The following is an 884-nucleotide window of genomic DNA, read 5'->3' as shown; positions in this document are numbered from 1 at the left end:
TATTATTATTATTATTGTTATTGTTGTCGTTGTTGTCGTCGTCGTTGCTGCTGTTGTTGTCTGTGTTATTGTTGTTGTTGTTGTTGTTGTTATTGCTGTTGTTGTATCAGGTGGCAAACTGGCAGACTCGTTAGCACACCGCGTCAAATGCTTTAGAGGTTTTTCGTCTGCCGCTACGTTCTGAGTTCAAATTCCGCTGAGGTCGACTTTGCTTTTCATCCCTTCGGGGTCGATGAAATAAGCACCAGTTGAACACGGGGATCGATTTAATCGATTCATCCCCTCCCCCAAAATTTCAAAGAATTATTATTACTGGGTATAATGGAAAGTGTCAGCTGTCCACAATCAGCAGACTAAGGGGACACTTGTTTACTGGTCATGCTTCAGGAACCCTGCGAAGAATTCTTGCAGCTCCGAGCAATGCTGATTTTTGTAGGTGTTCTACATTCACCCCTGTATCAATCTTTTTTTGCCATATTGATAGTTGAGTGCTGATACTTCCATCTGTACCAATTTCTATTGGTATCAGGTCTAATCTCATCATTGACCACAACTTTCGTATTTTTCACTTCAAATCGTCATAGTTGTTTATTTTTTTTTCATACTTCTCTGTAATCCTGTTGTCACCGGGACATGCTATGTCGATTATCGACGAGTCTTTCCTTCTTCCTCTTCGTCCCCTCACTCTCTCTCTCTCTCTCTTTCTCTCTCTCTCTTTCTCTCTCTCTCTCTCTCTCTCTTTCTTTCTATCTCTCACTCTCACTCAATCTACTGTGCTGCTGTAAACAGTCACGACGCTAGGATGGTTAATAACGGCCAAAAATGTGAGCCCTTTACTATTATTTCAAACACTGAATTATCATCATCGTCATCATCATCATCAT

Source organism: Octopus bimaculoides, chromosome 7, assembly GCF_001194135.2.
Source record: "Octopus bimaculoides isolate UCB-OBI-ISO-001 chromosome 7, ASM119413v2, whole genome shotgun sequence".
NCBI lineage: Eukaryota > Metazoa > Mollusca > Cephalopoda > Octopoda > Octopodidae > Octopus > Octopus bimaculoides.
Note: the sequence above shows the minus strand (reverse complement) of the source record.